The sequence below is a fragment of the Carettochelys insculpta genome, chromosome 12 (assembly GCF_033958435.1).
Source record: "Carettochelys insculpta isolate YL-2023 chromosome 12, ASM3395843v1, whole genome shotgun sequence".
NCBI lineage: Eukaryota > Metazoa > Chordata > Testudines > Carettochelyidae > Carettochelys > Carettochelys insculpta.
The window spans coordinates 6,441,436-6,466,428 of record NC_134148.1 but is presented as its reverse complement, the minus strand read 5'-3'; the positions used below and the strand labels follow the sequence as shown (position 1 = coordinate 6,466,428).

Genomic DNA, 24,993 nt, shown 5'->3' with positions numbered 1-24,993 from the left:
CAGGACTGCTGCCCCATCTCCCAGGGGGTCCATGGCTCGGTGCTGCTGGGAAGCCAGGAGAGAGACTGGAGCAAAACGGAAACCTGCAGCCTCCCTTCGAGAGCAGAGGGGAATCGCTCCTGGGAGATGCGACAGAAGCAGACTCGAGCTGTCGCAGACAGGCACGGGGTGCTGAAATGGCCTGCGAAGGTCAGAGCTAGAGCTCACAGTGATGCTCAACGGCTGAGAACGAGGGGCTGGACTGACAGCTGAGTTGTCTACTCCCTCCCAAGCTGCAGGGCTCTCACCAGCTGCAGGGCACGCAGCGACTGGGCCAGGCACTGCTGTGCGGGAGAAGAGCAGGGTCTCCCCTCTTCCCCTGCAACCTGCCTCTGGCCAGGGGAAGCAGCGTAAGCGGCCAAGCCAGAGGGCAGTGGGGAGAAACAGGTGTGTGCAGCATTTCCGCACACCACCAGAGGGAGGACAAAAGATCAAGCCCGTCGGAGATGAAATGAGAACTCTGGAGCGGGTGCTAGGCAAGTCCTGGCCCACTAGGGACTGGCCACACTGCACGCCAAGAGCGGGTGTTTGGGAGTGGGAGGACCTCAGACTGGAGCCCACCCCCAATGCTCAGTCCACAACCCCTACAGCAATGGGGCTCACATCAGTCATGGCCCTGCTGGGTCCAACACCTTCCCTCCAAGGAGCAGCAGGACCTGGGCTCTACAGCCCCATCCTTCTGCAGCAGGGATGCAGCTCAAGCAGTAGACTCACCTCTGGCGGCCTGCACCAGCAGTATGGACGTACTGGCACAGCTGAGACACCAGGAGCTCCCACGCCTGCACTTCAGCCTCCAGACCACAAGCCACAGGCCTGGTTTACAAGGCCACGAGGTTTGGTTTGTTCCCATCAGGGCCATGGGAAGAGATTCCCGTTCTTTGGAACCAGCTGTGAGCCACCAACTCACACAAGCAGAGCCTCAGGCTGCTTCTTACCCGTCCTAGCTTCCTTCTCCCCCCACTCACCCTGCAAGCGAGGTTTGTGCATCTGTGATCCATCAGTCACTGAGGAGCTGGAGACTGCTGTTCCCTCGAGCAGGTCTCAGGCCCCAACTGCAGGCTCCAGGTGACCGACCAGTGGTTCAATGTGCCACGGAAAGCTGAGCTCCATCAGCCTCAGGCCTGCCCAAGCACAGCTAGGAGACTGGCTTTGCCCCTGCCCCTGAGCAACCAGCCTGGCATACGGAGTGGGGTGAGTTCACCGAGCCCCTCAGCACCACTCTAGGATTGGGAGTCAGCCAGGCAGCTGCCTTCAGCCCCCAGCCTGATCCTGGAGGGAAGAACTGCAACCCTGACATGCCACGAGCCCCCGGCCTGGTACGGGCAGGAACTGGCTGGCTGCCAAGAGAGCTGGCTGCCGGCCACCAGGTCTTCACGAGAGGTGGAGAGAAGATGCCAGGTGAGCCCATCAAGAGCCCAACGGGGAGAGTTTTCAGCCAGCGCTGCCTGTGGGGCCAGGGCACTTTGGCAAGTGAAACCCACGCGGGGATATGAGCACCCAGGAAGCCAGACCTGAGCACGCCATGTTCCTAGGTACTGTCAGCTCCCATCACCAACCAGCAGGAGGTGCTGGACTCAACCCAGCAGTCCCAGCGTGGGTCAAGGAGAAGCATTGGCCAGAAGGGTCCAGACTTAGGACCATGACACACCCCCAGTAAGGGCCTCCTGGAGCCTTGCTGGAGAGCACAGCCCCTGCTGCAGGCAGCCCTGGTTCTGGTGAGGCAGAAGGAGCCGGCTGCTGAGAGCTTTGCCCCACCACAGCTGCCATGGCAGGGTACGCGTGGGCCCGGCCCGCCGCGCAGGAGAGGCCGTCCAATGAGCGGTCAGGCCCCAGCTGCAGGCACACGCCACCTGGGTGGGAGTCCGAAGGCGATTCCACTAGGCCCGAGCACACAGGGAAGCGCCGGTGCGTTCCCCGCCGGAAGTCAGAACTGCCCTCTGGTAACAGTCACGGCTACTCCTGAGGTAGAGGCCAGGCTGCACGCCGAGGATGATACCTGAGCGCCCGCCTCTCGAAGCCAGCGCAGTTTCCCCTGCTCCAGCCTCGCCTGTGCTGGGGAAGTCAGATGGCATTCAGCCACCTACAGGAGAGCCGAGGTCCTGGGTGGCCTCAGGCCAGGGCACCATCAGGCCTGTGGTGCTGGAAGCTGTTGCCCCAGAATACCAAGTGCTACAGATCACCTCAGTGCCCACAGGCCATAGGGGAGTCACCTGTGGCTCTTGTCTGGACGTGGTTCATCTGCCCATCGGTAGGGGACCCATCCCCTGGTGATGCGGGTACTGGCTGATTCCTTGGCTGTAACTCAAGGGTATTTCAGTGTAATGGTACCAGCCAAGGTTGTGCCAGGGGCTTGGTGCATATGCCCATGGTAAGGGCTGGCACAAGGCTGGTCTCAGTCTCTTAAGTCTCAGCCTGATGCATTCAGTAATCTGCTCATTGACTCTGCTTCCCATCCTGCAACCGATTAGCATCTGCCGTGCCATGATTAGGTGACCCTGCGATTGTCCGTCTCGGGCTGCCAGCTGCAATCCTCCTCCAGGGGGACGCCCACAGAAGCCGCACACTTGCGTAAATGATCCCCATCTGCCTTCCCTCCCTCTCAGATCACTCCTAGTGATGTCCCTAGTGAGCCCAAAGCTCAGAGCTGTCCCTGGAGGTGGGACCCCCAGTGATGCCTGATTGCCACTTGTAGAGTGGCTGTGCAGACAAAAACCACAATGTCACAGGCCTGGCTTTGCTCGGGGTAGTTGCCCGATTCGTTAAGGGGCCAATGAGTTCTCAGGCTGGGAGCTCGAGTTACAGGTGTCTCCAGCAGGCTCTGAAACAGCTGGAGACCAGGATGGGAGCCAGGCCGCACACTGCTGGGGAACATCCAGGCACACCAGCTCAATTTCCTGGAGGGAGGGAGCAGCTCTAACAGGGAGCCACGGAGCTATGCTGGGAGATGCAGGGACGCAAGGTCCAGATGGAGGAGCCAAAACCTGCATGTAACCAAGCGGGTCTTTGCCCACGAATGCTGATGCTCCAATTATCAGAGGGGGTAGCCAAGTTAGGCCGTATCTTCAAAAACAACCAGAAGAACTGACAAAGCCAATCTTTCCCCACGGAAGTTTGTTCTCCAAAATACTTGTTAGTCTGTAAGGTGCCACAGGACTTCTTGTTTGTGCTACAATAAATCTGTTAGTCTGTAAGGTGCCAGGGGCTAGCGATGTCCCAACCAGTGCTGGTGAGGCCAGGCCAGGCTATCAGTACGAACTGGGCCCTGTCGCATTTGATCTGGAGGAGGATCCTGCTGTCAAGAGGGGTTGGCGGAACACTCCTTCCACCCATGACAGAAGGAAGGCATCTGAGAGGGAGCCCTTGCCCAGACCCCACTGGGAGCAGAAACAGCAGCACTTCCTGTTGTGCCTGTGGTGGGTGGAGAGGTCTATCTGGGGAGTTCCCCACCTTGGAAAGACTGCCAGGCCACATCTAGGTGAAGTAACTGCCAGCGACGAGAGGGGAAGTCCCCTGTGAGGTGATCCATCAGCAGCCTCTAGGTGGATGTTGTGGGTGGTTCAACAGCCCCAAACCAGGCACGCCTCCCAACAGAGCAACCATACAGAACCTGTGTTTCTTCAGAGACTTGTTAAGCACAAGTGAGTCAGCTGGGCCAGGGTCCCTTCTGAGTGTGATCCTGGTGCCATTTCACCATTGCAAATCCAGTGCTGTCTACTCCTTGAGCTACCCTGGTTTACTCATCCCTGGGTTGCATTAGCCACGTCGGCAGCAGCCTTGTCCTGGGAACCTCATTCATCTGATTATCCACCAGGACCCCAAAATCTGTTCCGTCATTGTTTCCCAAAACAGAGTTCCCTCCTCCGGCAAGCATGAGCTGCAGTTTTGTTTCTACATTTAGCCACATTAAAATGCATATTGGTTTTCTTGGAACCGGCCTACCAAGCAATCAGACTGCTCTGCATCAGTGACCAGCCCTCTTTATTATTAGCCACTCTCCTGATTTTTGGGTCATTTACAGACTTTATCTGTGGGAATCTTACGCTTTCTTCCAGGCCCTTAGTGAAAATGTTAAATAGTGCACGATCCAGAGCCGGATCCCACCAGACACACACCTGTATGAGCCGTTTGATCCTGATTGCTCATTTCCAATTGCATTTTCAGACCTATCGTTGAGCCAGATTTTAAGCCATTTAAAATGTGCCAGCACCCCCAAGGAACAGGAGGATGGAAAACAAAGCAGCCCCAGTCCTCCACTTTGTCTGCCTCTGTTTGTTCCTTTTTGTTCAACTTTGACTCACCCATGTTTGCATTTGACCCTCAGTATGGTGCGGACTGTAGGAAACATATCAGTGCTTTGCTCCAAGGGGTGAATAAGGATGTGGGGGGCGGGTCTCTCTCTTTCCCAGTCTCATTCCAAGCATGCCAACTTCTCCGTTGAACATGCACCTGCTACAACGCACCGGGCAGCTGGCCTCCTCAATGAATTCAATCAGAGGGAGGTGAGAAGGTTCCCACTGAAACACCAAGTCACGTCGGGGACAGTAAATTGGATTGAGAGCAGCACTGCACCGAGGTTGCCAGCATCAGCAGCCAGCTGTAAACATGTTTTGAGCCTCTTGATTGTTTCGCTGCGATGAAAGAACCTTGTATTTGGGGTCTGCTCACGCTCAGTCGGACAAGGCTGGGACTGTGAGGGTGAACGGGCATGGGTAAAACCCCCCAAACTCACCTCCCTGGAGCCTTCAGCAAGGTTCATCGTCAGCATCTCATTCAGACACACTCTGGGAGCCTGGCTGTTTTCAATCTGGAGACAGTCAAACTAAAATAGCTGCAAGATCGCCACATGGGACCACGTGCCTGGGTCTCACAGACTTCTTCAAAGAGAGATTAAAAACCTCAGTCACACACGAGTAAATCTGGGTAACCAGTGAAGTCAGTGGATTTACTCCAGATTTACCCTGAGATCTGAATCTGGCCCACTCCCAACTGGAGGGTTACAGTTTCAATGGAATATTCACAAATACAAATGAACAAACCCAAAGCCCTTGCTTTAGTTCATTACCTAAGAAATAAAACGATTTGTCTTTAAGGTGCTACAGGTCTACTAATGTTTTTTTTGTTGTTGTTTTGGTTGGTTGTTTTGTGAAGTTACAGACTAAACCGGCTACCCCTCTGAGACCATTTGCCATCAATGGCTATGTCTACACAGCAGCATTATTTCAGAATAGCTTCTGTCAAAATAGAGCATCTACACATAAAATGTGCAGCAAAATGGCACTCGGCTACTTCGAAAAAGTGCATCCACACTGATTGGATTTAGAACCCCGTTTCAGGCACCCTGAGTAGGCCCCCTATTTTGAAATAGTCCCTATTCGCCATTTACACAGCCCGTATTCGAAAATATCCATTTTGGAAAAGAATCATAGAACCATAGAATACTAGGACTGGAAGGGACCTCGAGAGGCCATCGAGTCCAGCCCCCTGCCCTCATGGCAGGACCAAGTACTGTCTAAACCATCCCCGATAGTCATCCATCTAACCTGTTCTTAAATATCTCCAGTGATGGAGATTCCACAACATCCCTTGGCAGTTTATTCCACTGTTGGACCACCATGACAGTTAGGAACTTTTTCCTAATGTCCAACCTAAGCCTCCCTTGCTGCAGTTTAAGGCCATTGTCTCTTGTTCTATCCTCAGAAGCCAAGAAGAACAAGTTTTCTCCCTCCTCCTTGTGATACCCTTTCAGATACCTGAAAACCGCTATCATGTCCCCCCTCAATCTTCTCTTTTCCAAACTACAGAAGTCCAGTTCCTTCAGCCTTCCTTCATAGGTCACATACTCTAGACCTTTAATCATTCTTGTCGCTCTTTTCTGGACTTTCTCTAATTGCTCCACATCTTTCTTGAACTGCGGTGCCCAGAACTGGACACAATACTCCAGCTGAGGCCTAACCAGCGCAGAGTAGAGCGGGAGAATGACTTCTCATGTCTAGCTCACAACACCCCTGTTAATGCAGCCCAGAATCGTGTTGGCTTTTTCTGCAACAGCATCACACTGTCGACTCATATTTAGCTTGTGTCCACTATAACCCCTAGATCCCTTTCTGCTGTAGTCATTCCTAGACAGTCTCTCCCCATTCTGTATGTGTGACACTGACTGTTCCTTCCCAAGTGGAGCACTTTGCATTTCTCCTTATTGAACTTCATCCTGTTTACCTCAGACCATTTCTCCAATTTATCCAGATCATCTTGAATTATGACCCTATCCTCCAAAGCAGTTGCAACCCCTCCCAGCTTGGTATCATCTGCAAACATAATAAGCGTACTTTCTATGCCAATATCTAAATCGTTGATGAAGATATTGAATAGAACTGGTCCTAAAACAGACCCCTGCAGAACGCCACTTGTTATGCTTTTCCAGCAGGATTGAGAACCATTAAGAACTACTCTCTGGGTACGGTTATCCAGCCAGTTATGCACCCACTTTATAGTAGCCTCATCTAAGTTGTATTTGCCTCGTTTATTGATAAGAATACCATGCGAGACCGCATCAAATGCTTTACTAAAGTCTAGGTATACCACATCCACCGCTTCTCCCCTATCCACAAGGCTCGTTATCCTATCAAAGAAAGCCATCAGACTAGTTTGACGTGATTTGTTCTTTACAAATCCATGCTGGCTGTTGCCTATCACCTTACCACCTTCCAAGTGCTTGCAGATGATTTCTTTAATTACTTGCTCCATTATCTTTCCTGGTACAGAAGTTAAGCTGATAGGCCTGTAGTTTCCTGGGTTATTTTTATTTCCCTTTTTATAGATGGGCACTATATTTGCCCTTTTTCAGTCTTCTGGAATCTCTCCTGTCTCCCATGATTTTCCAAAGATGATAGCTAAAGGCTCAGATACCTCCTCCATCAGCTCCTTGAGTATTCTAAGATGCATTTCATCAGGCCCTGGTGACTTGCAGACATTTAATTTTTTAAGTGATTTTTAACTTTTTCTTTTTTTATTTCAACTTCTAACCCTACACCTTTCCCATTAGCATTCACTATGTTAAGCATTCTTTCATCAGACTTCTCGGTGAAGACCGAAACAAAGAAGTCATTAAGCATCTCTGCCATTTCCAAGTTCCCTGTTACTGTTTCTCCCTCCTCACTGAGCAATGGCCCTACCCTGTCCCTAGTTTTCCTCTTGTTTCTAACGTACTTATAAAAGGCCTTCTTGTTTCCCTTTATGCCTGTAGCTAGTTTGAGCTCATTTTGTGCCTTAGCCTTTCTAATCTTGCTCCTGCATTCTTGTATTGTTTGCCTATATTCATCCTTTGTCATTTGTAATCCTTTGTAATAATCATTTTTATATGATTCCTTTTTTATTTTAAGATCACGCAAGATCTCCTGGTTAAGCCAAGGCAGACTTTTGCCATATTTTCTGTCTTTCCTACACAGCGGGATAGCTTGCTTTTGGGCCCTTAATAATGTCGCTTTGAAAGACTGCCAACTCTCCTCAGCTGTTTTTCCCCTGTTTTGCTCCCCATGGGACCTTACCTACCAGCTCTCTGAGTTTACCAAAATCTGCCCTCCTGAAATCCTTTATCTCTATTTTGCTGTTTTCCCTTCTACCCTTCCTTAGAATTTTGAATGTTACAATTTCATGATCACTTTCACCTGAGCTGCCTTTCACTTTCAAATTCTCAACCAATTCCTCCCTATTTATTAAAATCAAATCTAGAACAGCTTCCCCTCCAGTAGCTTTTTCAACCTTTTTGGAATAAAAAAATTGTCTCCAATGAAGTCCAATAACTTATTGGATAGTCTGTGCCCTGCTGTATTAGTTTCCCAACATATATCTGGATAGTTGAAGTCCCCCATCATCACCAATAGGTGCTATTCCTCGTAGCATGAGTTTTACAAAACTCGAAGTAAGCCAATAGTGGTTTTGCTGCGTAGACACTTGCAAAGTTGTTTTGGAATAGTGGCCATTGTTCTGAACTAATGGTGCTGTGCAAGAGAACACCACTGGCCATCACATACAGCCCCCACCTAAGGCCTCTCCAGTGCATCATCAGCGACCTGCAACCCATCCTGATCAGTGATCTTTCACTCTCACAGACCTTGGGAGTCAGGCCTGTCCTCACCTACAGACCGCCTGCCAACCTTAAACAAATCCTCACCAGCCACTACAAATCACAAACCAGTGACTCTAGGCCTGGAACCAGCCCCTGCAACAGTCCTCACTGCCTGCTCTGCTCACATATCTACACCCGTGACATCATCACAGGACCTAACATCAACCATACCGTCAGGGGCTCCTTTACCTGCACATCCACTAATATAATAGATGCTATCATGTGCCAGCAATGCCCCACCGCAATTTACATTGGCCAAACTGGACAGTCTCTCTGTAAAAGAATAAATGGGCGTAAATCAGACATCAGGAATGATAATGTATGGAAGCTTGTGGGTGAACACTTCAATCTCCCTGGACAGTCAGTGGCAGATTTAAGGGTGACAGTTCTGAAACAAAACAAATTTCAAAAATCAAATGGAGAGAGAAATCTCTGAGCTGCAATTTATTTGCAAATTTGACTCCATTAACCATGGATTAAACAGAGACTGGGAGTGGCTCGCAGCTTAACAAGGCAGTGTCTCTGCTCTGGGTGCTAATAGCTCCCCATTAGACTCTAACAAAGGCTCACATCCCCCTGTGTTGTTTTTTCCTCTTCTGATCAGTAGTGTTGATACTGGCCCATTTCCACCTTGCTGAATAGACCTTGTCAGCTCTGGCCCTCCCTCTTACTGGGACCCACTCTTTAAATACCCCTCTGAAACCTCCCCCCCTGAGTCATGCATCTGATGAAGCGGGTCTTTGCCCACAAAAGCTTATGCTCCAAAATATCTTTTAGTCTAAAAGGTGCCACGAGACTTCTTGTTGTGCTGTGTAGACATCCCCAATGGGATCTTGTTAAAATAATGTTTTCTCCACATTCTTTTCACACTTCTGTCTAAACCCTTAAGCTGTGTCTACACTACAGAGTTCTATTGATAGAAGTCACCGCCAACAAATATTTCCCGACAGAACCTCTGTCTACAGAATACGTCCACACCTAATACAGGCTCCCGCTGTCAATGCCTTTTGTCAACAGAGTGTGGCTAGACTGCTCTGCCCTCTGTCGACAGAACAGCCAACTGGAAGCTCTGTAAACCTGTCGACAGAGGGCCTCTGGAGCTTCTACACTATTTTTTTTCTCAACAGAATTTGTCAACAGAGCTGCTATGCCTCATATGGGCAAGACAGAACTCGTCCGGGAAAACTGCTGTGTTCTGTCGACAGATTCTCAACAGAACGCATTCGTAGTGTGAACGTTCTCTAGTTTTGTCGAGCAAAGGCCTCTTCTGTCAACAGAATTCTGTAGTGTAGACCCCCTTTAGAGCAGGGGTCTGCAACCTGCGGCTCTGAAGCCACAGGCAGCTCTTTGAGGACTCCTTTGTGGCTCCTGACACTACAACTGCAAAGTGAAAAAAAAACTAAAAAAAACCCTCCCAATTATTTTTGATAAACAGCGAACATCTAAAATCCCAGCCACGAACTCCTCCCATCTAAATAGCAAATGAGATGTGATCTCAAAATCTTGAGTAACTCCCCCTTTAATATGTGCAGAGTGCTGTGGGATGTGATCCCATATCTCTGTTTTGCTTACGTTGCTAAGAACGTTTTGATTTTGAAAAGGAAAAGGAGGGTTGCAGCATTCCTGCTGTGAGGGGCAACACTCATTTTAAGAAAGAAAACTGAAATCAAACCTGAAGTAAAACTGGCAAAATTAAAGAGGGCTCGGGAGTGAAAGTCAAGCAGACAGTGGTACAAACCCACACGCGCAGAGTGTGAGGAAACAGAATATGTAAACATTTTGTGAATGTCCTGCAATAAACATGTATCACATTACAAATCAGTGTGCATGCGCTGTTCCTGAAACAGGGGTTCCAGAAAGTGCAGTTTGATGTTATTTATTGAGGACCATCTCGTATTCACTTGAGCTGCTTCTCTTGAATTATTAAGGTGTTTTTTTTTTCTGTTTTGTTTTTTTACCAAATTAAAAACAAACAGCTCTTCCTGCCATTTTGGTTGCTGACTCCTGCCTCAGAGCGTGCACGGGGCCCTAAGGTGCTCTATTTCGCTCCACAGCAGGAAACACAGGAGCCCAAAGAGAAAAAAATGCCGTGTCTGAAGAAGTGGGTCTGTCCCAAGAAACAAAGCATTTTGTTAGTCTTTAAAGTGCTGCAGAACTGCTTTTCATTCCTTGAAAGAGATTGGGAAATTAGCTAGAGCTCCTTGAGAAAACCCAGCCAGGAATTCAAACAAAATCTGCCTCAGCTCAGTTCTCTTCTCCCATTATTAGATGCCTTTTCTCCACCAGCCAAGGGCATCTTATTTAGCAGTGTGCTGATCTGATGTCACTATATCAACATTATTTGCCTTGAAGAAAAGTGTTAATAATCTCACCCACGGAAAGGCCCCAGGTATTGGTCTGTACCAAGTTCTACATAGGGGACAGAGCCAACCTAATGAAGCTGTGTTAGCAAGCAGCTTACCAGCCATGGGATTTACTTTAGTCAAGGACAATTTGATTGACCTCAGAGGCCCTGGGAGTTGCTGGTTCTCAGCACTATTGGAAGAGCCAGGACATGCAGGCTATATCTATAGGGTGGGAGCTATTTCGGGATTCAGCGGTCCATGCAACGCGCCTGTCATTTTGAAATGTTTTTCAAAATAGCGGGCACGCTCTTCAGACATCCCTGTGCACCTCAGCTCAGGAGAGGTAAAGGAGGTTTCGAATCAGCGTTTTATTTTGACACGTGGTGCCATTTAGACAGCACCAAAATAGCCTATTTCAAAATTGACTTGAAATAAGCTTATTTCAAGTTTAGGCTGTCACGTAGGCATAGCCTTCGGTAGGCACCTCGATTTAGATACACACCTATTGAAAATGAGATCTTAAGGAAGTGAGCCGGGGACACCCAGTGGGTCAATGGCAGAGCCAGGTGAGACTCAGGTATCCTGCTGCTCCGTGCCCTGCCATACCCACTCCATCCCTGCGCAGCGCTTTGTGATCTGCTTTTTTACGAGATGACAATCAATGCAAAACAAGCCAGGCACTTCAGCTAACAAACCTATCATCTGCCTCTAACCGGCTTTCCAAATCAAGCCGACTGAGTGGCAGATTAAAACTGGATCCTCTTAGCACAGAGATCGGAAGCCCCACCGCAGCAGGGGGGTCTTGCAGGCAGGGCACGGTGCCAACATCCTCTAGCAGAGCCAATTCCGGCAGTGGGCTGGCCGCAGAATACACCCACCGCCGCTTGCGGCCTGGAGCCCTTTTCTCTTACACCGGAGGGAACCCTCTTTCTTCAGCCTGGCCAGACTGCAGGCCTTGCCTCCCTCCAACATTCTCCCCAACCTCACCTCCCTGTCTGCCACGCCACGCCACTGCCTCTTCACTGGCTGTTAGCATGTAGCCAGGCCTGAATTAGCCCACCACGAGGGGCTGGGGAAACCTGAGGAAGATGGGCAGTTACCCAGGACCCTTCTCTCTCCTGGGCTCTGCTGAGAATGGCAAAACGGATCTCAGCTCTGTGAGGCCCAGTTCTGCTCCCTCTCTGTGGGGTCCCCTGCACCAAGGGAAAGAGCCCACCCATCTTTGTGGGTGGCATTGTGCCCTGGCATGCATGGGGCTGCAAATCACAACCTGGGGCAGTTGGACCAGCCCGGAGCAGCACTGTAGCCCCATGCTCCAGCTCACAGGGGTACTGCTGCAGGGGGGTGAAATTCTGCCTGTCTGCACCTGGCCTCAAACAAATGCAGAGTCTGCCCCCCCACCCCCTACACGTGTGGGCTCCCGGGTACATGCTACTTTGCTTGTGCTAACCCAGCCCCTCTGACAGCAGCTTGCTGCTGCAGGAGATAGCATCTGCCCTGACCTACTAACAGGCCAACTGAACTGGGGGGACGGGGAGTGTCCTACGCTTTGCTGCCGCTGTCGGGATGAGCTCATGGCGCATTCCTGGGGCTCCCTGCATCCTTCCATTCCCTCCACATGCTCCCTGTGTGCCACCCTCCCATCCCCTCTATTGCTGGGCTCCTGCATCCCCCCCATACCCTTCTTTATGCCAGGGCATCTCTTTGTTGCTAGGATCTACCCATCCCTCCACAGCAGAGTCTCTACAGACCCCACTCAAGGAGTTCTGTGCATCCTTCCATACCATACTAGTGTCCCCCATTTCCTCCCAGGTGACGGCTTGGAAACAATACCCCATGCTCCCCCTCCTGCCCTTCCAATTATTATTTTGTCTGGGAGGTGAATGTCCCTGCTCTTGTACGGAAGCGAGACCTGGGCTGTGTCTACACATGCCCCAAACTTTGAAATGGCCATGCAAATGGCCATTTCGAAGTTTACTAATGAAGCGCTGAAATGCATATTCAGCGCTTCATTAGCATGCGGGCGGCAGCGGCGCTTCGAAATTGACGAGCCTTGCCGCCGCGCGGCGCATCCAGACGGGGTTCCTTTTCGAAAGGGCCCCGCCTACTTCGAAGTCCCCTTATTCCCGTGAGCTCATGGGAATAAGGGGACTTCGAAGAAGGTGGCGTCCTTTCGAAAAGGAGCCCCGTCTGGACGCGCCGCGCGGCGGCAAGGAGCGTCAATTTCGAAGCGCCGCTGCCGCCCGCATGCTCATGAAGCGCTGAATATGCATTTCAGCGCTTCATTAGTAAACTTCGAAATGGCCATTTGCATGGCCATTTCGAAGTTTGGGGCACGTGTAGACACAGCCCTGGTGTAGTAAAAGGTCTTCAAGCCAGAAGCTACAGACATTCATAAACAGATGTCTGAGGTGCATCCTTCACATCTAATGACAAGACTTGGTCGGAAATGAGGAGGTTTGGAACAGAGCAGGACAAGAACCATTTGACGTTCAAATCAAGAGAAGAAAGTGGGGCTGGCTCATTCAGCACAGTCCATCAAGCTCTCAAAGGGAACCCACAAGGAAAACGCAGAAGAGGAAGACCTCAGGCATCATGGAGATCTACCGAGACTGAAGGACAACTGGGGTACGCCTGGAGTTAGACAGAAGTTTTGTCTTGAGACAGAGTGAAGTGGAGGAGACTTGCAGATGACCTACACTCCACACAGAGTACCAGGGTTTAAGTCAAGTAAGTCAAGCCTGGGAGATGAACAATTCTTTCCTAGGAGGCTGGGCAGGGATGAGCTAGGGATTTGATTATGCTGCTCAGCATGCCTGGGTGCCATCAGCTGGCTTTCTGATCTGTAGACAAATGCACAGATGCGTGAAATGGTGGCGGAGCTAAGCAGCTGGGGGTCCATGTGTCTCCCCTTTTCCCACACCCAAATCAGCAGGGGTCTGGCTGCTGATGCCTAGAAGATTCACTGGTGACTGAATGGATCAGAGGTGCTGGGCAATCCTCCTTGCATTAGAGACAGAATGACGCCCTCTGGCACAATGCAAGGTCCTCCACAGCTCGGCCAGTCGCTGGTGGGTGAGGGCAATTTTATCGGAGTGGGTTACTCTTTGTGGCTTCCTGGCCAATGAGGAACACCAGCAGGAGAGGGGGAACACCAGCAGAGGAAGACAGAGACAACAATATGTCCTGCATGGAGGCCACTTAATCCGTGCAAAGGAGGAGACCGGGAAATCTACCCTTCCGCCCCATCCCGGGATGAGTGATAGGGCATAGAATGGAGTGAGCCTGGAAGGAGGAGGTTGCTTCAAGTGCAGGGTGGAAGATGTGGGGTCTAGAATATTTTTTGATTCATGTGGGCCCCACTTTGACTTCGTTCAACCCAGCAGAAAACACCTGGAGTCGGGGATTAGTTATATGGCGCTGCTGCAGGACTGTGAGGTAAGATGCAGAGTAAATATGCATGAAGTTGCTAGAATGGTTTTTCCCAACCTTTACACTAATGTGGACCTAAATCACCCCTCCAGACTGCTGGCGGACCCCCGTCAAAGCCCGTGCTAGCCATTAGGTACACTTCACCACATGAAGAAGGAAACCACGACAGAGACTTTCAGACAGCAATTCATAACATTCTTCAAAGATAATTCATTTAAACATAACTGGTTGTCACTTTGCAATTCATTTAAAACGTATTTTCTATGATTGTTTTTATTTACCTTTTATTTTTTTTCCCAATGACCCCCTGCAATACCCTCACAGACGCCCCAGGGGTCCCCAGACTGGGAACCACTAGTCTAGGGCTTGTTTCAGTGTTGCATAGGGATTTAGGAAAGATTACATATGATCAGACCAGCAACACAACAAGTCTAGTATTCAGCTGGTGATCACAGGTCAAGAAATTTCCCACCAATATTCTTTCGAATTTCCTAAATATATTCACTTTGCCTTCAGGACAGGGGGCAACTCTGACCTGCACATTCGCACAGATGGGCCCCGCATCTCTTTTCTACTGCCAGTTTTCAAAGCCCAGAAATGTGCTTTAGTATCTCTTTCCTTCATCTTTTCATTTCTCTACAGTGAAGCCATTCCCATATGTAAACACTTTTTTTCGTACTCTGTATTATCATTAGGTTTAGCAACTCTGCAAAATACATAACCCTCCATGTCAGCCAGAACTCCTCATCACAGTCTATGCCGGGGTGAGCAAACATTTTACGTCAGGGCTCTCTTTTCGTCCCTGCAATTAGCAAGGCCCCTTCCCCGTAACTTGTCTAATATAATCCAAGCCAACGGAAATTTCGGTTATCTTCATTTGAAAAAAAAAAACCCTTTGGGCATGTGTACAAAAATAAGTCTGTAAACTGTAAAAACTTTATTAATGGGTATATAAATTTGAATACACAGACACAGAAACGGTAACACACTGCAACATTTTTAATGAGATGGATGAGCCTCAGATCCAGCAGCTGATTGTGCTGCACCCCCCCTACAAAGTGTTATGCCCCCCGAGGGGGCCCATCCCCCCTCTTTGTGCACCCTCCGTCTACACTATTAATAAAACTAATGCTGATACTTAAAAACATACCGTAAGAGATTCCGTACATTAAAAATGTACCTACATGTCATTTGCCTGCCTTCTGGTAGCTCCTAAATATCAACTAACTTTGGACATTCAGTATTGGAAACGCTGCCATTCATTGAGATTGCAGCAGTTTCCGCACCAGGCTTGTGGTTTTAAGAAACTCGGCTGCTTTCCCTTTTTTTTAATAATGTGATTTTTCATTTTGAAAGTTTAGCCAAGTCCCTCTCTGGCTGAAATCGACAAGTCCTAGAATTGATAGGAAAGTGGCCAGACTTAATACACTTCATGTGTAATTTGCTACTGTGCTTTGTGTAACAAATGGAAAACAAATACAGGGAGTAGGTCGCTGCAGAACAGCCTCTGGAAAGGAAGGGCTGAAATAAGCCCATCTCGAGAAAGGTCACAGATGACAACACCAACTTATCCAACGCAGGTAAAACAGGAGCTCCTGCGTCTCTGACTTTTCACATTTTCTTACAGCCCCCAAATGTTCCCTTTGTTCCTCATTGAAACCTTGCTCCCTCCCCCAAGGGGATCGGCTGCCCTACTCCCATGCCCACAGAGTGCCCGGCAACACGCTGCCTTCTGATCTTCGAAAAGGTACTCCCAGTCCTAGCCCTTGCTGCTAGGAGGATTTAGAGGCATCCCGGCTTTCACTGAAATCATCGTGTCAACTACTGAACTGAAGTTCCCACTTGCTCGTCCATCACCGTGTAGCCAGGCAGAATGGAAAGAGGCTCACACAGTTTCCACTGTAAAGCACAGAGACACGCAACAATAGTGGTGACACAGACCCATTTCTCACGGCACCGATAGCGCTGCCCCTAGGTGGGGGCACGCGTCTGGATTCGTTTCAAAGGCCCCGAGGGATGGAGCCTTGGCACAGCCGCACACAGTCACATGTTCACCTGCTGATTTCATACCCACCCCAGGCACAGCGGAGCCTGTGAAAAGCCAAGGGCCGGTTCCATCAGTGTGAATCAGGAACACTGCTGCCAAAGTCAGTGGCCGTATCAGCACAGAACTCCTGAATGATCAGACCCTCAGTATTTTCCCATATTGCTTTGCACAAACTCCTACAACCAACAGATGTCAGTTTCAGAACCCAACCATCAAGTTCACCCTCTGACCCATTGCAGGTCTCATCAAGAGCCCACCGTCACCGGGGTTGGGTTGTGACAAACAGGTCACTTGCTGGACCTCCTCCTCTACTCCAGACACAGGTGTGAGTTTGTTCTTTGCACTAGCGTTACTTCAGTGTAGGAGCGTGAACAACCGGCGCCATCATGAACATCAACACCCAGAGCAATGCAGAATAGCAAATGGAGGTTCCAACACCATAATCAGACCCTGGGAAAAGGCCCAGCACTTACCAGTGGAGAAATCCTGCAAGGACCTTCTGCTCCAGCTGAAGACCTGCAAAAGAACAGAGAGATAAGGTTCCACTGGCAGATTATTCACAGCAAGAAGCATTGGGGGCTGGGGGCTGATGGTAAATCTCAAACTGAATAAGAGTCAGCAACGGGGTGATACAGCTGGGGAAAAGGGTAGTCTTGTTCTGGGGTGTGTTATCAGGAATGTCCTGTTGTGACATGTCCCTTGTCAGGTTCTGCACTTCTTGGCTGATTTTACTGCGCACCTTCCACCACCTTGGGTCTTTCCAGAGGCAAGGGTCTCCACTCACCAAGCTATCCTCATCATAAGCTAGTCACAAGAGGGAGGGGCAAGACCCCTTCAGAAGGTTCAGAAGCTCCAGGGGAAGGATGGGGGGAGTCCAGGACTGCCCACTGCTCTGGCCCAGAGACCCTAGATGGGAGGCAGCTGATGGGCTCTTCCCCTGCCCCAAATACAGCCACCTTCCCTGGGCCACTTCTCTCACCACTTCCCTGTAGCACCTTCCCTCTGTACCTGGCTGTGCCCCTTCTCTCTTCCAAACCTCAGTCCTCCTGCCTCTCTTCCCGGTCCGCTTCTCATCTCCTTTCCCTCTCTCTGCCGGGGGTGGAACATTTTATGATGAGCCAGGAGGCCTTGGCTACGTCTACACGTGCCCCAAACTTCGAAATGGCCATGCAAATGGCCATTTCGAAGTTTACTAACGAAGCGCTGAAATGCATATTCAGCGCTTCATTAGCATGCGGGCGGCAGCAGCGCTTCGAAATTGACGCGCCTTGCCGCCGCGCAGCGCGTCCAGACGGGGCTCCTTTTCGAAAGGAAGCCACCTACTTCGAAGTCCCCTTATTCCCATGAGCTCATGGGAATAAGGGGACTTCGAAATAGGCGGGGCCCTTTCGAAAAGGAGCCCCGTCTGGATGCGCCGCGCGGCAGCAAGGCGCGTCAATTTCGAAGCGCTGCTGCCGCCCGCATGCTAATGAAGCGCTGAATATGCATTTCAGCGCTTCCTTAGTAAACTTCGAAATGGCCATTTGCATGGCCATTTCGAAGTTTGGGGCACGTGTAGACACGGCCCTTAACTGGCAGCAGGTGTTTGAGTAGCCTTTTTGCTGCAGACTGAATCTTAACAAGCCCTAGCTGCCTGCCTTGGCTGCCGGGCTGGACGCTGAGAGCCTAGCTGGGGAACAAAAAGGCACTGACCGAGCTCACAGCATATTTGCCTTTCACTAGGTTCTTGAAGCATGCTGCCTGTGGTCTGCCACAATAGGCTGCAGCAAGTGCTCCCCTCTACTTAGCCCAGCTGGGACCTCAGCACTCACTTTCGGGCACCACACTTTAAGGCCGATGCAGGATTTGGAAGGAGGTGAGAGGGAACAACTGAGATGATTTTTAAAAAAAGGTTTAGGAAACCTGACCTGGTTGGAAAACTGGACACGTGTCATCTTAAGAAAAAACAAATGATGGGAGAGCTGATAGCAGGCTTCCAATACGCTAAGGGCTGTTATCAATAGAATGGCAACTGATTGTGCTCCATGTCGGTGGAAGGCAGTACAAGTAGTAATGGCCAATTTGGGTAAGATATTAGGAAAAACTTTTGAACTAGAAGAGTAGTTCTGGAACAGGCTTCGAAGGGAAGTTGTGGTGTCCCCATTGGTGGCTGCTGGGAACAGGCTGGACAAACACACAGGACCTATGAGGATAGGATGAGGGATTTGGGCTTGTTTAGTTTACAGAAGAGAAGACTTAGAGGTGATTTAATAGCAGCCTTCAACTTCCTGCAGAGGAGCTCCTAAGAGAAGGGTGAGAAACTGTTCTCAGTGGTGTCAGACGACAGAACAAGGAGCAATGGTCAGAAGTTGAAGAGGGGGAGGTGTAAGTTAGATAGTAGGAAAAACTCCTTCACCAGGCGGGTGGTGAAGCATTGGAATGCATTGCCTAGAGAGGTGGTGGATTCTCCATCCCTCGAGGCTTTTAAGTCCCAGCTGGACAAGGTCCTGGCTGGGATGACTTAGTGGGGGTTGATCCTGCTTGAAGCAGGGGGCTGGACTAGATGACCTCCTGAGGTCCCTTCCAGCCCTGTGATTCTGTGATTAGTTGGTCTCATCCAGTGTGCTGCACTGAGACATGATGGCCTCTTGAGGTCCCTTCCAGCCCAACGTCTCTCACCTTCTGTGATCTGGAAACCAGGAGCACAAGGCTGTTGTTCCAACGGTTTTCCCCGCTTATGCATGGAACGTTTTTCGCCCCTTCCCCAACACCTCTGAACGTGCCATGCTGCTAAAGTAGATACTACATGCGGACAGGGAGTTGCCAGCTCAAATAGAGCCATCTACAGTACTTTAGACCAAGCTAAGTGTGGGGCTAAGTGTAAAAGCAGCCACCTCAAGTACAGCTATGTCTGAAACTACAGCTCTGCCGCAGGCCCGCCAACGGGAGGGAAGTGACCACCTCCCCAGGGCCCAATGATACAAAAGGACCTGGAGCTCCCACCTGCTGCCCCTACCGGCATCCCATTGCTTGTTGCTATTATTAGCACACTAGTTCAATCAGAGCTAGCACTGATGTGTCTACCCCCACCAGCCTCTGCGTGACAACAAGCTAGGGACACACACTTGCTCTTAGCTCCTTGGATTAACACTACTCCCAAAGGCAAGTACAGTCATTCAAGATGGCTGGAGAGAATGAACATGGCCATTTAATTGCTCCATACGTACTTGGAAAAGACGCTGATGGGATCTCTTATGATAAGCAGTAGATTTTTATGGCCTTTTACAGAATTTCTATATGTATCTTAGATAATTAAAGCTGGTTCAGACCGCAGACATAGCAGAAGGTGCTTAACTTTGAATACCAGTGGGTATATTTTCAACCATGACTGCTCATTTTGTCCATTTCTGTGAAGGTAACCAAGGCGTGTCAGGAATGGACAAGTCCCCATTTTGCATCTATCCTGGGTTCTCAGCTGGGGTTTGTAACCTTCATAGGGCTGAGAGAGAATAAAGGCACGTTCCAAGGAGCTGTGACCACTTTCCTTTTAGGCGCAGCTAGACAACAGGAGACCCTGACATCTCTGTTCATCCTATATGCAGTCACTGGGTGGGCAAGCCACTGGCATGTGCCAGCCAGATGGCTGGAAGTCCCTGTCGTTTGCCTGCCCATTTTTGTAGCCTGCAGTCAGAACTCCACCAGACATGCAGCCACAGAAGCCCAAGCTTCACCCATTACTCACACAAAGAGACCCACTGATTTAGCTGAGCTTCCTGCACGTGTGTGGACTTGCAGGAGGGGGTCTGATGCTCAAAAGTAAGAACCTTCCTGGAAGTAATTTCCTCCTTTGTTCACTTCCAAGGCACACGGCTCCAGGTTCGAAGATGCCAGCCTCAGCCCACAAGGGGTGGAGGGCAGCGGGGTGGCACTCATTCCTTGTTTCTCCTGTGACAGCTGATGTGTTGGCTAACATTTAGTGCAGCCCTGGAAAAGCAGCTCTCCTAGTCCTATGCCATGCTATGCAGTACTAAGGGCTTCCGCTGGTGCAGGAGAAATTCCGACCCCTGAGCTCCAGCTACTGCAGGAAAAAAGTGTTCTAGGAAAGTGAAAACAACTTGGAAAATCAACCAGATATGTGCACGCACCAGTAGCACTATGCCCTCCAACACATTTCCCCAACATCCCCACTGATTTTTTAATATATAAGAGAAGCATCTCAGCACTCTGAATAAATAAGACAGTGTATTTGTCATTTGCAAGCTGGCGCTATTTCCAAATGCGGCTGTTTTCTGCCGCTAGCGAAAGAATTCAGTCTCTCCAATGTGGAGAAGTTTAGTTTGCTCGGAAGCTCAGTATAGAAAATAAAAAAAAAAAAAAAAAGTGTCACGGCAAGAAAAATCAAACCAGAGGCCCACGGGCTGCACTATCATTGAAAGAGCAGCTTCTGCTCCCTGCATGGGAGACCTGCTTCCTAAACAGCCACCTGCTTAGGCCATCAGCCCCATGCTAAGAAACAGTACCTTGTACCCCAGGAGTTTCTGGAGATCACGCACAGCAGTTCCCCACACTCCTCAGCAGGGGACTGAATCATCAGGGGGGTGTCCCAGCAGTCCCATATGGAAAAGCATCTTAGGGATGCTGATCAGAGAGCAAACGGGCCCTGCTGAGGCCGGCCAGTTCCCTCAGCTTCTGCAAGGAGAGATCTCTCTGCAGCTCCACCTGGAACTCCTCGTCCGGGACAGGGGCAGAAGCCACTTTCCCATCCCTGCCTGGCTCCAGGACCACCGGCCTGTGAGACCCAGCTTTTGGGGGCCCCCTGACTCCCAAGGTAGGCCCCTGTGGCGTCAGCTGGGCATCCTCACCCGAACCCAGGGAGAGGACCCCTCGCTTCCTTTGGCTGCGGGTCAAGACCAGGGCCAGAGGACGTTCACCTGCCCAGTGCTTCAGATCACCCGCCATTCGTACATCGGCAGCCTTGGGCACCATGTGAACATATATGTTGTTCTGGTCATGTATGGTGCATGTGTGGGCTGGGAGAAAGAGCCACCTCCTCGGCTGGCTGCCGGCAGGCACAGAGCTGTGTAAGAGGTGACTCCCTTTCTTCTGAGTACTTCTGGGACTCTTCAGCCATTGTGTGAGACAGGCACAGCACCAAACTCTTACAGAGCTCCCCTGGGCTCCCTCATGGACTCGGCTTTTCCCACAGTGGCGTTTTAATTCAGGTCTCCCACTGTTGTTCTTGGTGAGGCAGGTGTGACAGACCAGGCCTTTTCCCCACTAATTCGTGGGAACAGGGTCATCACCTGCTGAGATCCCCTTATGGCAGGGATGGTCTTGGTAGCAGTCCTGCCTCAGTTTCCCATCACCTGGGGTTTTCCGGCTCTCAGGAATTCACATGTCTGAGTTCTCTGGAGGGATCACTCTCAGAGTTCAACCCCTGTCCAAAATACACACCCACCATCCCAAATCAGCACACACCAGTGGTCTCCTGGTTCTCCCGGGCTCAACTCACCGGTCTTCTCCCTCTTGCCACAGGGCTGACCATCTGGGCTATTCTGAACTGAACTTGTTGGTCCTGGCCTAGGAAGCCACCGCCGGGCGAGGACCAGCCTACCTCGCAGACTGCAGCTGCATTCACAGGCCTACTTTGACACCCTATAAGAACCTTCAGTCCCGGGGCCAGCTGATCTGACTGCTGTACCACTGACCCCTGCTCACTTCCTATGCCAAGCAGATCCCTGTACATTCAGGCTCTGAAGTCCAGGGGAAAGAATTCTCCAGTCTCCAGGAGCTACTCTGCCAGGCTCCCAAGGTCAACCTGAGCCTGCCCTGGCAGAGTTCCACCGGTAAACCCCACCTGTGATGAACCATCCCCCTAGCACAGCGTCTCCTGACCACAGGGAAGCTGGAGGAGATAGAACACAACTAGGACTTAACTCTGCCACTTGGCTGGGTGTCAAGGGCCTGAGTGCAGCGGGTCGTCGCTTCCCTAGTGCCAGGAGGATGATGTTCCCAGTGGGATGAACTTCCCCAAGCAAGAAGAACTTCTCGTGGCTTGTGTTTAGAGTTTGCGATTGAGAAGAATATGAGAGTTTTACATGGTACTGATAGAATCAGACCTGGAATAGGCTCCAGCATCTGGCCTTATGCAAGAGTGCAGAAGGCCCAGCCTGAATACAGAGGGAGATCCAACTCCCTCCTGAAATTCACATGCCATGTAGACCTCTCATCTCTTCCTCCTCACGCGGTCGCAGACTGCCTGTTCCACTTGCCCCGCCTGAGCTTCCTGCAGATGGTGGGCTCCTGGTGCAACACGTGGTGACAGAGGTGATGCTGCTGGGCACTGTTAGCACAATACAGGAGATCTGCCCTCCTGGGAGGGCTCTCCGGGCACTCGACGCGTGCAGATTAGCAAAGCCGCGCCATCTCTATGGAGAGGGAAAGAGAAAAGCTCCCCTGCTTCACTGAAAGGGGAACCAAGGTGGCTGACAGGTTTCAGAGAGCCGGGTTAGTCTGTTTCAGCAAAAATAACAAGGAGTCTCGTGGCACCATAAAAACGAAGGTTACGTCCACACTGCCTGGGAGGTCAACCCGGTCTGGGTCGATCTTCTGGGGCTCAAGTTCATGCATCAAACTATCTGGGGTCGACAGTTGACCCCTGCACACCTCAGTCTTGCGGGAGAGTTTTTCCGGTCCACCTCCCTCTGTGAGGACGCTCAGATAAATTGATCACAGATACGCTGATTCCATCTGTGCAGTTGCTGTAGCTGGAATTGCGTATCCACAATTGACCTGGCCTAACAAGGCAGAAGCTTTGGTGAGAGACAGCTCACTTCCTCGAAGCCTGCAGCGAAAGAAGGCAGGGGTCCCGAGAAGGGCGTGTAACATGAGTGCTAATTAAATCAGGGTGGCTCGGGCTCACCTCCAACAAAGCGAGTCTAAAGCAGGGCAGAGAATGACGAGGAAAAGCCTGAATACCCTTTGCCTGGCTCTGGCCAGCATGTCCTTTCCCACACCAACAGGGCACGCCCAGGAACTTCCTGTTTGGAACAGACTGTGAGAATCCGCCAGCCCCATGAGAGCCCTCTCCTGCAGATACAAATCTGACAGCCTTAACAAGCCCTGAGAAAGGGAGAGCTGCCACCAACTGACTGCTTTAGACACCCCTCCTCTCTCTTCCCATCCCTCATCACTTTTGCCTGCGTTAATTAACACCGCCAGGAAGTAAGAGGCATTTAAAGCAGGCTGGGTAGAAGCAGGCTCCTGCAAAACCTGCCAGGCTTCCCCCAAAGTCCTGCCCCAGCCTCCTCGGCACGCAGCCAGGGAGTGCGAGCACACAGGGAGAGCGCCCAGCACCAGTCCTCCTGCCAGGCGGCAGTGTGATCGCATTAGCTAAAGGAAATTGGGTCTTTTCTCACCCCGCCCCCCCCACCCCCACCACCGCTTCCCAGCCTTTTGCAAACACAGAGATGTGAGATTTGTTAAGATTGATCTCGGACCAAAACGGAGGAGATAAACTCAATGTAATTAACTCAGCTTTCCCTCTCGCCAGGCGAGGAGCTTTTAAACAAATTAAACGAGGGGAAAAAAACAGCCCTCCCTGTTCTTTCCCCCCAACTCGGAAGTCAGACATCGAAAACGGATTTCTTCCTCCCGTCCCCTCTTCTTCTTGGGCTGCTTTGGTTAAACAGGCATTAAACTTATCGGCTTCCAAAGCAATTTTCAGAATGAGCCTCTGAAAGGCAGCGGAGGCATCTGCAAATCTACTCTCCTGCCGCCAATCCCCTCCCAGATGCTCTCTTTATTTTGAAGAATTGCCCAGCTGATCCAGATGTGCTGTCAGAGAGAGCATGTAAGGGAGCAGCTCCCAGCGCTGCATTTGTGAGCTGGTTATAAGCCCTGATGATTGACCGCTTTGGTACGATGGGTAGAGAGAGGTTTCTTCCGGACGTACTGTATCAGGGACAATATGTGCACAGAGCCCCAAGATATAACCGTGTTGAAGGCATTGCATGAAAATGCCAAGGCAGCTGGTTACCTGGGGTGTTGGCCAAGGCACCCTTTCTTTGGGTTCATATGGCACTACCTAGTTAGGCCTGGAATCCAACCACTGTCTGGAAGGCACAGGGTTAGAAGATGCTGCACCATCCATATCTGCACTGAGTAGATCCATCCATATCTACACTGTCTTCCGTCCAAACGCAGGCCCCCCCAGTGGACCATCACACAAGTGCTTGCTTGGCCATAGAGAGAACAAATGTTCTGGGAACAACTATTCAGGGTCTCAGGTCACTGGCCTGACTCCTGAAGTCCTGTGATGGATGGAGACCAGAGACCACTAGCACAGCTGGCTTCCTTTCCTGGCTGGCAATCTCACCTCAGAACAAAGAGGGAGCAATGGAGGCTGTGTTCCCCCTACACTTCAGGAGAACCGTGCACTAGCCCCAGAACTTCGAAAGAGGCATGATAAGGAACCGAATCAAAAGACGCTAATGAGGCGCTGCCATGAATATGCAGCGCCTCATTAGCATAATGGCGACCACAGTACTTTGAAAGTGCTGCTTCCAATCGCGTACAGCTTATCTACACGGGGTCCCTTCCAAAAGGACCCTGCACACTTCAGAATCCCCTTATTCCTATTTGGTTCTTTAGAAAAGAACCGTGTGTAAACAAGCCGCACGCAATCGGAAGTGCTGTGGCCGCCATTAAGCTAATGAGATGCTGCATATTCATGGAAGCAGCTCATTAGCATCTTTCGATTGGGTTCATTATCATGCCCCTTTCCAAGTTCTGGAGTTGGTGTAGACATAGCCTGCGAGCGGTTGAGAGACACCAGTAGTGGGCACTGTGGAAGATATTTCCACCGTGGTTACCTGTTATACAGCTGGAGAGGGGTCACAGAGCTGTCAGCTTCCACCAGCAACAAAATCACTTAATTTTCAAGAGGGAAACAAAAACATTAAATCAGTACTTCATAAGCACTGGTGGGAGCCATTATCCTCCTATCAACTTTTCTATCAGCACCG

The 24,993-nt window shown here is 50.5% G+C and overlaps 1 protein-coding gene across 2 annotated transcripts in view; it reads right to left on the bottom strand.

Annotated features, from left to right (window-relative positions):
- Nucleotides 1–24,993, bottom strand: part of LINGO1 (leucine rich repeat and Ig domain containing 1) — a 541,157-nt gene that overhangs the window by 303,699 nt on the left and 212,465 nt on the right. For both annotated transcript variants that reach the window (XM_075006532.1, XM_075006534.1), the window contains exon 3: nucleotides 16,462–16,504. The gene's annotated coding sequence lies outside the window, so the exon portion shown is untranslated. The remainder of the gene's footprint in view (nucleotides 1–16,461; nucleotides 16,505–24,993) is intronic.